The sequence below is a fragment of the Sminthopsis crassicaudata genome, chromosome 1 (assembly GCF_048593235.1).
Source record: "Sminthopsis crassicaudata isolate SCR6 chromosome 1, ASM4859323v1, whole genome shotgun sequence".
In the NCBI taxonomy this organism is placed as follows: Eukaryota; Metazoa; Chordata; class Mammalia; order Dasyuromorphia; family Dasyuridae; genus Sminthopsis; species Sminthopsis crassicaudata.
The window spans coordinates 77,355,381-77,368,770 of record NC_133617.1 but is presented as its reverse complement, the minus strand read 5'-3'; the positions used below and the strand labels follow the sequence as shown (position 1 = coordinate 77,368,770).

Genomic DNA, 13,390 nt, shown 5'->3' with positions numbered 1-13,390 from the left:
ATCAACCAGAAAATATGTATCATGTACACACAGACACTCTCTCTCTCTCTCTCTCTCTCTCTCTCTCTCTCTCTCTCTCTCTCTCTCTCTCTCTCTCTCTTTCTTTATATACTCATAAAGTATATAAATATATTTGGACAGTTGAGTGGTGCAATGGATAGAGTGTCAGGTCTTGAGTCAAGAAGACTCATTTTCATCTTAATCAGTTCAAAACTAGCTTCAGATGCTAGTTATATGAACTCTGGGCAAATCATTTAATCCTGTTCGCCTTGGTTTTTCCATCTGTTAATGAACTAGACTAGGAAATAGTAAACCATTCTGAGTACTTTGCTAGGAAAATTCCAAATAGGATCATGAAGAGTCAAACAGAACTAAAAAATGTCTGTATAACAAATACATATTTTTATAAAGTGAATAGATTCTCTCCATGAAGATTTTAAAATTGATTTCTTTCTTTTAGCTTTTTAAATAGTAAGTCACTTCAGAAGCAAGGATAATTTTTTCATATATTCCCATTATAAGAAACTCAAAATATGTAAATATATATGTAAATACTGACAAATTAGGCAATGATTTTAAAAATAGTGTTTCTAAACAAGGTTTGCATTATTTCAAGCGGTAACGGATCTGTGACTTTAACACAGACCAAGACTTTTCTATGCCTTAGAGTACCCTTTGATTTGCTGAGTCCAAATAATCGATAATCAATAATAATAATAATAACAGTAATTATCCCTACCAGCCTTATCAGAACAATACTTGTCTTGTTCCTTCCCTTTACATTGTTGCCATTGTGTTTATTGTTTTGCCATTGTTTACTTTATACCTATACATTTAAGACCTTTTGTCCTTATATGTATTTATCATAACTATAATTTCACTTAACAGTAATATTTCATTATACACATGTAACACAATTTATTCAGCCATCCCCAGTCAGTGTATATCTACTTTGTGTATTTGTTTCTAGTTGTTTGCTACCACCACAAGGGCTACTGTAAATATATTTGAGACCTTTCCTTTTGTCACTAAATTTCTTGGACAGATATGCCTAACAGTGAAATCTGTTTTTTATGGTTATGGACATGAAAGTAACTTTCTTTGCATAGCTTCAAATTTTTCCACAGTGAAAAATTCAGAGCTCCAGTGATAATGCATTATTCTTCCCATTTTTTATAACATGAACAGATATATTAAAAAATAAGTGCAGTAATAACACTCTTGTCTCAGTGATTCCTAGATTTAGTAGGGTGCCAAGGGGTTCCTGTAGTCATTTAGTAAAACAAGTAAGCATTTCTTCAACTTGAAATATTTAAGATGAACAAAAATATCATTACTTTTATATGTTGAAACACTAAAAATGTCAACATAGAGTTTATTGTGAGGCTTTGTAATGTATAATAAATTCAGAATAAGCAAATAAAAATTTATTTGTGATCTCTCTCAAATGCTTTTCTTTCCTTTCTTCCTACTTAGTCAACCTTTCATTGTAGGAACGTAGCACTTTTCTCACTAGAATGATTGAATTACATATTAGGGTGGCTGGAGATAATAGTCTGTGCAGCCTGAATGTCTTGATATCTTCAGTGATATTCTCAGACCCATTGGTAAGAATGTTGGGTGCTCTAAATGCTATGTTGTAGAGCTTTAGTTGAGTTTAGGAATTATTTTTTGCTTCAAACATTATAATGCATTAGGTTGTTTCACCACTCTGTAGAGTGTGGAGAAAGAACTCCTAGCAAGAAAAATAGTTTTCCAAAGACTTAACCAGTAGTCAACAATGTATGGATCCCTTTTAAGAATAATTTTTTAATGCATAAAATAAAGTTCATAAGATTACAAAGGGCACCTAGGTAGCATAGTGAATAGAGAGCCAGGACTAAAATGAGGAAGACATCTTCCTGAATTAAATCTGGCTTCAGACATTTATTAGCTGTGTTATCCTTTTTGCCTCAGTTTCCTCACTTGAAAAATGAACTGGAGAAGGAAATGGCAAACCATTCCATTATCTTTGACAAAAAAACTTCCAAATATAAATGCTAGGGAAACCAATTATATCAAAATACAATTACACACAATACTTGGACTTACATGGATTAAAAGATGGTGAAATACAGTTTTTACTCAAATATTTTATAAGTAAGTAAAAGTGAGTGAGTGAACAGAATATATGTATTAAATGCTTACTGTGTATAAAGCATTGTGCTAAATACTGGAGATATGAAATGTAGAGACAAGTCACTAATCTTTTTTTTAAAAATTTTTATAATTATAATAATTTTTTGATAGTACATATGCATGGGTAATTTTTTTTTTTAAACAGCATTATCCCTTGTACTCACTTCTTTTCTAAATTTTCCCCTCCCTCCTTCTACCCCATCCCTAGATGACAGGCAATCCCATACACGTTAAATGTGTAACAGTATGTCCTAGATATAATATATGCGTGTAAAACCAAATTTCAATAAGTCACTAATCTCAAGAAACTCTTATTTGAATGTGGTAGAAAACAAATATGGGTTTCTGCTCGCAAGTTGACTAGAAATATCTAACAGACTATAGTGAAGCAAATAGGAATATTTCTTTAATATCATTTTTAACTAATAACTAATAAAATCATAATTATTTATTATGTTGAATAGTTTGTACCAAGGAATTGGCAGCAAGAGCTTTCTTTTTCTGAGCTTTCAGTAGCTGTGGCTTTTTGTTTTTTTAATATAGCTTTTTATTTACAAGATATATGCATGGGTAATTTTTCAGCATTGACACTTGCAAAGCCTTTTGTTCCAATTCTTCCCCAACTTCCCTTCCCCCCCTCGCCCAGATGGCAGGTAGATCAATACATGTAAAGGGCTGAAACTCTTGAGTTAATGCACCGAGGTCAGACAACCGAGCACTTACCAATTGGACAATACTCTATAAGAATATGCTTGGAAAATGGCCCTTCCTACTATCCTGTGCTGGCCCAATTGTTTGGTGTACACAGAGAATTGTAGGAGGGACTAAGGGGTGGAGTGGGACTAGCCAGGGTCACTTCTGGAAGAAGAGGTGAGGTCAAGGAGATCCTGCGTCCGTCCCCTTGACTTCTACCGCTAAAGACCAAGAATAAAGACTTTTGCTTATCCTGACTCTGGCTGATTCTAAGGTATCCAGGGTGCTAACACAGTCATCACAAATACATGTTAAATATGTTAAAAGTATATGTTAAATACAATATATGTATACATATCCATACAGTTATTTTGCTGCACAAAAAGAATCAGATTTTGGAAATAGTGTACAATTAACCTGTGAAGGAAATCAAAAATAAAGGCAGACAAAAATAGAGAGATCGGGAATTCTATGTAGTGGGTCACACTCATTTCTCTGAGTTCTTTAGCTGGGTGTAGCTGGTTCAATTCATTACTGCTCTATTGGAACTGATTTGGTTCATCTCATTGTTGAAGAGAGCCATGTCCATGAGAATTGATCATCATACTGTATTGTTGTGGAAATATATAATGATCTCCTGGTCCTGCTCATTTCACTCATCATGTAAGTTCATGTCAGTCTCTACAGGACTTTCTGAAATTATCCTGTTGGTCATTTCTTAGAGAAAAATAATATTCCATAACATTCATATACAATTTATTCAGCCATTCTCCAATTGATGGGCATCCATTCAGTTTCCAGTTTCTGGCCACTACAAAGAGGGCTGCCACAAACATTTTTGCACATACAAGTCCTTTTCCCTTCTTAAGATCTCTTTGGGATATAAGCCCAGTTGTAACACTGCTGGATCAAAGGGTATGCACAGTTTTTGAGCATAGTTCCAAATTGCTCTCCAGAATGGCAGGATGTATTCACAATTCCACCAACAATGTATCAGTGTCCCAGTTTTCCCACATCCCTTCAAACATTCGGAATTATCTTTCCCTGTCATTCTAGCTAATCTGACAGGTGTGTAGTAGTATTTCAGAGTTGTCTTAATTTGCATTTCTCTGATTAATAATGACTTGGCACATCTTTTCATATGCCTAGAAATAATTTCAATTTCTTCATCTAAGAATTGTCTGTTAATATCCTTTGACCATTTATCAATTGGAGAATGGCTTGATTTCTTACAAATTAGAGTCAGTTCTCTATGCATTTTTGGAAATGAGGCCTTTATCAGAACTTTTGACTATAAAAATGTTTTCCCAGTTTATTGCTTCCTTTCTAATCTTGTCTGCATTAGTTATGTTTGTACAAAAACTTTTCAATTTGATATAATCAAAATTTTCTATTTTGTGATCAATAATGATGTCTAGTTCTTCTTTGGTCATAAATTCCTTACTTCTCCACAGGTCTGAGAGGTAAACTATCCTATGTTCTTCTAATTTATTTATAATCTCATTCTTTATGCCTAGGTCATGAACCCATTTTGACCTTATCTTGGTGTACAGTGTTGTGTGGGTCAATGCCTAGTTTCTGCCATACTAATTTCCAATTTTCCCAGCAGTTTTTGTCAAACAGTGAATTCTTATCCCAAAAGCTGGGGTCTTGGGGTTTGTCAAACACTAGATTATTAAAGTTATTGACTGTTTTGTCCTTTGAACCTAACCTATTCCACTGCCAATACCAAATGGTTTTGGTAATTGCTGCTTTATAATATAAATTTAAATCTGGTACAGGTAGGCCACTTTCATTTGATTTTTTTTTTTCATTAGTTCCCTTGAAATTCTTGACCTTTTGTTTTTCCATATGAATTTTGTTGTTATTTTTTTCTAGGTCATTAAATTAGTTTTTTGGGAGTCTGATTGGTATAGCACTACATAAATAGATTAGTTTAGGTAGTATTGTCATCTTTATTATATTTGCTCGCCCTATCCAAGAGCATTTAATATTTTTCCAATTGGTTAGATCTGACTTTATTTGTGTGGAAAGTGTTTTTGCTCATATAGTTACTTTAAATGGAATTTTTCTTTGTAACTCTTAAGTGTTGGATTTTGTTAGTGATATATAAGAATGCTGATGACTTATGTGGGTTTATTTTGTATCCTGCAACTTTGCTAAAGGTGTGGATTATTTCTAATAGTTTTTTACTGGAATCTCTGGGGTTCTCTAAGTACACCGTCATATCAGCAAAGAGTGATGATTTGGTTTCCTCATTACCTATTCTAATTCCTTTAATCTCTTTCTCAACTCTTATTCCCGAAACTAGCATTTCTAATACAATATTGAATAGTAATGGTGATAATGTGCAACCTTGTTTCACTCCTGATCTTATTGGAAATGGTTCCAGTTTATCCCCATTCCACATGATGCTTACTGATAGTTTTAAATAGATGAGTAGCTTTGGCTTCTAAAGAGATTAGCATTTCAATACTTCCCCATTGGTGTCAGGTCTCTAATAACTAGAGATTGCTGGACTAAAGGAATAGTGATTTAACATGTCATAGATTGCCTCTTTTCTCTTAGTCATGGTGCTTGCCTTGCTATTTTCTGTGGGCTGGTATATTTACCCCATAGGTGACAGTTGGGGCTAATTGATGCCCTTACAATGGAGATTGCTTTCCTAAATGATGGCTTTTAAAGGATTGGTTTAGAAAATTTTAGATCAGTTTTCCCTCAGAAGAAAAATAAAGTGACTTGTTTCCATACTAGTATATTCTTTTGTATGTGGTAACAACTGAAAGAAATTCTTAACCCTAGAAGACAGAACTAGGATAAATAGATAGAAATTGCCAAACTATAGCTGTTTTCTCAATATAAGGAAGAACTTTCTTTAAAAGTTTCAGTTCTCTACAAGCCTGATCAGATTGTTTTAAGATGGAAAAACTTCCTTCTTTCTGGGTTTTAGGGATTCCGTGATTTTTAAGTATCCAGCAAATTGCTATATTTAACCAAAGAAAGATCCTGACACAGTGTGGTAGACCCCTGGGCCTGGAATCAGGGAGACCTAAATTCAAATCTAGCTTTAGATATTTACTAGCTGTATGACTCTGGGTAATCACTTATCCCTTTCTACCTCAGTTTCTTCATCTATAAAGTGATCTGAAGAAGGAAATGGCTACCTACTCCAGTATCTTTGGCTAAGACCCAAATGGGGTCATGAAGAGTTGTACATTAATGAAATGAATAAATAACAACAACAACAACAACAAAAAAAAACCCACTGATAATTGGCACAAAGCCTACCTGATTTAAGAAATGTTTCTTCCTTACCGACTAATCTATTGTATATGTCTCTTTCTATAACTAACTACTACTATAGTTAAGATTTTCATCAACTCTCACTTGGACTGTTGCAGTAGTTTTTAATCAGCTCTGCCTGAAATCCTTCTCCACAACAATCCATCTTCTACTCAACTGCCAAGACAATTTTGATAATAGGTTTGACTATATCAGTCCCTTGCTCAGTGAATTCCATTGGTTCCTTATTACTTTCAGAATTAAATACAAACTTGTTTAGTTGCCTTTTAGAAGCCTTCATAGCTTGGATTCTTTTTACTTCTTTTACATTCTTATACTTTTTTTTCCTCTTCAGTGTATTCCATGATAACAGGCACATAATCCTACTTAAAGTGCTGTGAACATGGCATTCCATTTATTATCTAACTCCCAACTTTCCCCCTTTGCACTTGATTTCACCATACCTGGAATGGAAGGGATAGGGGGATGTTCCCTGACTTTCTTCAAGAGTCAGTTCACATCCTACCTACTTTCAGAAGATTTTTTCATGTATAGTTACTAATGCCTAATGCTTTCTCTTCATAACATGCCTCCTCGATATATAGTTTTATTTACATGTTTGTTTATTTGTTTCTCCATTAGAATGTAAGCTTTTTGTGGTCAAGGAACTTTTCTCTTCCCTCAACTTCCCCCTTTGTTACCATTTTTTTGTATTTGTAGATTTTTAACTGTTTGTGCCTGGCACATGGTAAGTATATTAATGCTTAATGGTTATTGCTCAATGCAAGGGTGTTTTTGGATGATTCAGCTCCCCAGTTTATTTGGTTTTAGTAATCTTGCATTTCATTATGCTTATATATGAAGAATATCAATTTATTTGTGTATTCTTTTTTCCCAAAACATATATATATATATATATTTAAAATTTCAATAATATTTTATTTCTCAAATCACATGTAAAGATAGTTTTCAAAATTCATTTTGTAAGATTCTCAGTTCCAAATTATTTCCTCTTCTTTCTTCCCTTTACAGCACACAATTTGATATGAGTTATAAATGTGCGATCACTTTAAACGTATTTTCATAACAGTCATGTTGTGAAAGAAAAATCAAAACAACATGGGGAAAAAAGAAAGAAAGAAAAAGCAACTAAATAAAAAGTTGATTCAGATTCAGTTTCCATCGTTCTCTTGCTGAATGTGGATGGTATTTTCCATTCCAAGTCTATTATCTTGAATAAATGTATTGCTGAGAAGAACTGTATCAATCATAATTGATCGTCACATGATCCTGTTGCCTACTCTGTAATGTTCTTGGTGGTTTTCTGTGGGTCTCTGGGGGCAGCCTTCTTTTCAGTAAAGTAATCATCACGAGAATAGCCAGGTGTTAAAGTCCAAAAGTCTTTATTATCTCCTTTGCCTGGTTCTCAGTTAGCTTTCTCGTGGCCTTCAGAGGGGACTTGGCTTCAATGGAGAAGTACAGGAGGACAGGCCAGCCACCACAAGGCTAATGAAGATGGAAACGAATCTCTCTCCCCTTGGCTTCGGCAGCTTGAGCTCCTGCCTCCAGTCCTCTTGTCTTCTCTGGCTCTGCGTCTGAGTCTCTCCATCCCCTAGGAGAGCCACTAAGAGCCTGACTGAAGATGGAATGAATCTCATTCAGTGCTTGCTGGCTGTTATATACTCTACTATAATTATATTATCATAGGTGTGAATCTTGTGGAACTATATTAAGTACTAAGTACATGTACTGAACTAGAGAACTATTAAGCAGCATACTGAACAAGATAACCATTGTCTTTATCAATTCCACTGGCTTAACACCCTGTAAAAATCCTTGTTTCAGAGTTCTGGCCCATAATATTACTGTACATAATTTTCTTCTGGTTCTGCTCACTTCACTCAGAATCAGTTCATATAAATCTTTCCAGACTTTTGTGAAGTGAGCCTACTCATCATTTCTGATAGAACAATAATATTGCTTAACATTCATATGCCATAATTTATTCAGGTATTTCCCAACTGATGGGCTTTCATTCAATTTCCAATATCTTGCTACCATGTGGTTCCTTTTCCCTCTTTTTATGATCTCTTTGGATCAGACTCAGTAGTGACACTGCTAAATCAGTTTTATAGTCCTTTGGGCATAGTTCCAAATTGTTCTCCAGACTGGTTGAATCATTTCACAACTCCACCAACATTGCAATATCAGTTTTCCTACATCCTCTCTTTTCCTGTCATCTAAGCCAGTCTGATAGGTATGAGGTGGTACCTCAGAGTTGTTTTAATTTGTACTTCTCTAATGAATAGTGACTTGGAGCATTTTTTCATATGACTACAGATGCCTTTAATTTCATCATCTAAAAATTATCTGTTCATATCCTTTGACCATTTATCAATTGGAGAATGATTTGTATTCTTACTAATTTGATTCATTTCTTTTTATTTTATTTTATTATTTTTTTAAATAATGATGACTTTAAGAAACTAGGCATTGACCCACACCTAACATCCTATGTCAAGATAAGGTCAAAATAGGGGCAGCTAGGTGGCATAGTGGATAGTGCACCAGCACTGAATTCAGGAGGACCTAAGTTCAAATCTGGTTTCAGACACTTAACACTTCCTAGCTGTGTGACTCTGGGCAAGTCACTTAACCCCAGCCTCAGGGGGGGAAAAAAAAAAGATAAAGTCAAAATGGGTTCATGATTTAGATGTAAAGAATGATATTATAAGCAAATTAGAAAAGCATAGGATAGTTTACTTCTCAAATATGTGGAGAAGGAAGAAATTTGTTGCCAAAGAAGAACTAGAGTATATTATTGAATACAAAATGGATACTTTTGATTATATTAAGTTAAAAATTTTTTATGCAAACAAAACCAATGCAGACAATATTAGAAGGGAAAGAATAAACTGGGTGGGAAATTTTATATTCAAGGGTTCTCGTAAAAGCCTCATTTCTAAAATATATAGAGAATTAACTCATTTATAAGAATTCAAGCCATTTTCCAATTAATAGATGGTCAAAGGATTTTCAGATCCTTTGACGACAATTTCCAGGTGAAGAAATTGAAATCATTTCTAGTGATATGAAAAGATGCTCTAAATCACTATTGATCAGAGAAATGCTAATTAAGACAACTCAAACCTAAGATGGCTAAGATGACAGGAAAAGATAATGACAAATGTTGGAGGGGATGTTGGAAAACTGGGACACTAATACATTGTTGGTGGAATTGTGAAATGATCCAGTCATTCTGGAGAGGAGTTTGAAACCATGCTCAAAGGGCTATGAAACTATTCATACCCTTTGATCCAGCAGTGTTTCTACTGGGCTTGTTTCCCAAAGGGATCCTAAAGGAGGGAAAGGGACCCACATGTGCAAAAATGTTTGTGGCAACCCTTTTTCTTAATGGCAAGAAAATGGAAATTGATCAGTGGATACCCCATCAGTTGGGGAATGGCTGAATAAGTTATGGTATATAATTGTCATGGAATATTACTGTTTTAAAAGAAATGATCAGCAGAATGATTTCAGAGAGGCTTGAAGAGACTTATGAATTGATGTTAAGTGCAGTGAGCAGAACCAGGACATCATTGTACATGGCGACAGCAAGATTATAATATGATCAATTCTGATGTATGTGGCTAATTAGAGGTGATTCAAGCCACTTCCAATGGTCTTGTGATGAAGAGAGCCATGCTCACTAGAGAGAGGACTGTAGGAACTGAATGTGGATCTTTTTGATGTTTGCTTGCTTGCATTTTGTTTTCTTTCTCATTTTTTTCTTTTTTGAGCTGTTTTTTTCTTGTGTGGCATGATAATTATAGAACTATGTATAGAAGAATTGAACATATTTAACATATATTGGATTACTTGCCATCTAGGGGAGGGAGGAGGGGAGAAGGAAGGAAAAAATTTGCAGGACAAGGTTTTGCAAGGGTGAATGTTGAAAATTGTTCATGCATATGTTTTGAAAATAAAAAGCTTTAGAAACTGGAAAATAAATGGATGCCCATCATTTGGAGAATGGTTGGGTAAATTATGGTATGTGAATGTTATGGAATATTATTGCTCTGTAAGAAATGACCAGTAGGATGAATAAAGAAGAGGCTTGGAGAGACTTACATGATCTGATGCCGAGTGAAATGAGCAGAACCAGGAGATCACTATATACTTCAACAACGATATTGTATGAAGATATATTCTAATTGAAGTGGATATCTTCAATATAGAGAAGATCCAATTCAGTTCCTGTTGATCAATGATGGACAGAAAGAGCTACACCCAGAGAAGGAACACTGGGAAAGGAGTGTAAAATGTTTGCACTATTGTCTTTCTACCCAAGTCTACCTTCAGAATCCAATTCTTACCATGCAACAAGAAATTTGGTTTTACACACGTATATTGTATCTAGGATATACTGTAACACATTTATTATATATGGGATTGACTGTCACCTAGGGGAGGGAGTAAAGGAAGGGAGGGGAAAATTTGGAAAAGTGAACACAAGGGATAATGTAAAAAAAAAAATTTACCCTTGCATATGTACTGTCAAAAAAATTATAATTATAAAATTAATAAATTTTTAAAAAAAGAAAATAAAAAGCTTTAATAAGGAAAAAGAAAAGATGCCTTTATGAAAAACAGTGGCTATAAAAATTGTTTTCAGGTATGACCTTAATATTTATATTAAAACCTCTCAAAGTATGTTAAAGCAGTGGTCTTTAATTGTACAATTCATGCAGGAACTGAAAGAAAGTAATGGAGCTTCTATTTACATTTATTGTTTACTAAGCTTAACGAATAATTATATGGATTGACACTGGCACCTTCACTTGATTCTTATGTCAAATGATTACATGTCATGCATAGTTCAATTTCTTGGGATTATAGGGAACTTGATGATACTTAGAAATGAGAAGAGGTTTGGGTTGTAAATAGGAAGTCTTTTCTCTATTTTTGAGGACATTCACCAAGATCTCTCTTCCATCCTTCACATGCCTTCTCCTCTTTCACCTGTCTAACATGAAATGTTTGCTCTACTGTCTGCCAAGGGAAATCCCTCTGCTTTCATAAAGGATCCCATTTCATCCATCTCTTACAAGTTGCTTCTTCTATCATTTCTACTTTCTCATTTATATTTGATTTCTTATCTGTTTAATGGCTGTTTCCCTACAGCCTTCATTCTTCAAAAATTCTCACTTGATGCTATCAACCTGTATAATTTTTGCCTTTTGTGGCAAAACTTCTTCAGAAGACCCTCTTCTACAGATGCCTCTATTTCATTTTCTCTCATTCTTTTCTTTTTCTTTTTTTTTCTCTCATTCTTTTCTTAATTCTTAATTTCAATCTCACCTTTCAACTGAAGCTTTTCTTTCCAAAGTTAGCAGTGATCTCTTAATTGCTTTTTCTTAGTCACCATCTTTCTTGACCTTTCTGTATCCCTTGAGTATGGCACTCACTCCTTTCTGTCTTGATATACTTTTCTCCCCAAGCTTTCAGGATGCTACTTACTTCTGGTTTTCCTCTTACCTCTCAGACCACTCCTTAGTCTCTCTGACTAGATCTTCATCCACATAACCTGCTAACCACAGGCATTTACAGTGTGTGGAACATATTGCTAGGATTTGAATTTTGATTAATAGGTATAAATGTGTAAATCATGTTCCTTTGATGTTTGGGATGCTTTGGATGTGTTTGGCAGGTTCCCCTTTGCAATCTTATTTCCTGCTGAAATAGCATGACTAGAAGGGTAGGCAATACTCGGGGGTTCAGCACAAGTTGCAATTTTAACACACCCTATCAGGATCCAACACTTCTCTCTACAGGACTTCCTTCCCACCATTGAATCTAGGCATCAGAGCTCCTGTTTCTCTGTCCACGGAGAGTTACTCAGGTCAAATATGTCTGTTTTACAATATCAGTGCAACATGTCAGTGAGAGATCTACCTTTAGTATTGCAAACAACCAGGATCTGACATATATGATATTGGTAACTCCAAGAGAATGTGCTAGTTAGAATTGGTGGAGTTCTCTCTCTCTCTCTCTCTCTCTCTCTCTCTCTCTCTCTCTCTCTCTCTCTCTCTCTCTCTCTCTCTCTCTCCCTCTCTCTCTCCCCCTCTCTCTCTCCCCCTCTCTCTCTCCTTCTCTCTCTCTCTCTCTCTCTCACCTCTCACACACAATTATGTGTATACACTGTGTATATATATATATGTCCGTTTATATCCGTAAAGTGTACTCATATGTCTTGTATTATCTGAGATAGGTAATCATAAAAACTTGGTTTGAAAAGCCTTCAAGGGAGATATTCCTTCAGAAGCTAAATGATTTGTATATTCTGCACAATACCAATATTATTTTAAATGGCAGAAAAATGGGAATACGTAGGAAAGTTTTATAAAAGGAGGCTAGAAGTTGTTCCATTAATACAACTTCTTCTTTGGCACTCATTTGTATTTGTTTGAGAACTTTGTGTTTCCCACATCCTGCCACCTGTTGTAGCAGAAGATGGGGGGGGTGTGTGGAAATCTCAGAAAGATCTAGGCTTATCATCCCAAATTTAAGTAGGTGTAGTTATTATTATTGTTATTAATATTTCTTTACCAAAGAGCTATTTCCCTGTTTCTCAAACAGCTAGTTTTTCTTTAACATGTCTTATTTTGTTATAATAGATTTCTAGCCTCTCTCTGCCTTATCTTGTAGATAAAACATCAAGTTTGGAGATCAGTATTGAGATCAGTATAATAGATTTCTAGCCTCTCTATGCCTTATCTTGTAGATAAAACATCAAGTTTGGAGATCAGTATTGAATTACTTTCCTAGGAGATGATAAACTCCATTTTGAAATTTGTGTGTGGAATCATTTAGTGATTATCCAGTTTTCCATTAGGTGTGAACCAATGGTCCTTTAACCAACTGCCAAGGGGGTCCAATTCCAACCTTTTTATAACACTTCCTAAATAGAGGGTTGCACAATATTCCTGGAAATCATTCAAATTTGCACTTATGAAAGGCACTTTGAAATTTGGAAATCTGAATTCTAATCTGTAGCCTTAACATTTATTGTCTATGTGATCATGGTAAGCCCCTTCACCTCTGAACCTACATTATCTCATCTATAAAAAGGAAAAGATAATACTTTTATTCTATACCTGAAAAGGTTTTTCTGAGGAAAGTGGTTTGCAAAAGTGAAAACACTACATAAATATGGAATATTTCACTGTTACTGTCA

At 34.7% G+C, this 13,390-nt stretch overlaps 1 protein-coding gene across 3 annotated transcripts in view; it reads left to right on the top strand.

Annotated features, from left to right (window-relative positions):
- Positions 1-13,390, top strand: part of ARHGAP39 (Rho GTPase activating protein 39) — a 316,607-nt gene that overhangs the window by 107,652 nt on the left and 195,565 nt on the right. The window lies entirely within an intron of this gene.